A 360-nucleotide genomic window follows, 5' to 3' on the forward strand; every position below is an offset into this window, starting at 1 on the left:
TGTGTGTGTGTGTGTGTGTGTGTGTGTGTGGTGTGTGGTGTGTGTGGTGTGTGTATGTATGTGTGTGCGTGCGCGCGCATGCGGGGCGGGGGTGAGGGGGACTAGTTTGAGGCGTCAGGATCTCCCAGCTTGGGGCGGGGGAGGCGTAGCGCTACCAGACCCCGCCCCCACCAGCGGCCTCCGACTGGTGCGGAGACGCAGCGGGCGCGGGGACTCCGGGGTCCCGGGGTCCCGGGGGACGCCGCGCTCGCCTCAGCTCTGCCCTGCGTGCGTGCTCTGCGCTTCCAGACGCAGAGTCGCCGTCCTCGGCCGGGTGGCTCCTCGATGCCAGACCTTCCCAAACTTCCCGAAACTGCCGCC

The sequence above is a fragment of the Crocuta crocuta genome, unplaced genomic scaffold, assembly GCF_008692635.1.
Source record: "Crocuta crocuta isolate KB4526 unplaced genomic scaffold, BGI_CrCroc_1.0 scaffold506, whole genome shotgun sequence".
Lineage (NCBI taxonomy): Eukaryota > Metazoa > Chordata > Mammalia > Carnivora > Hyaenidae > Crocuta > Crocuta crocuta.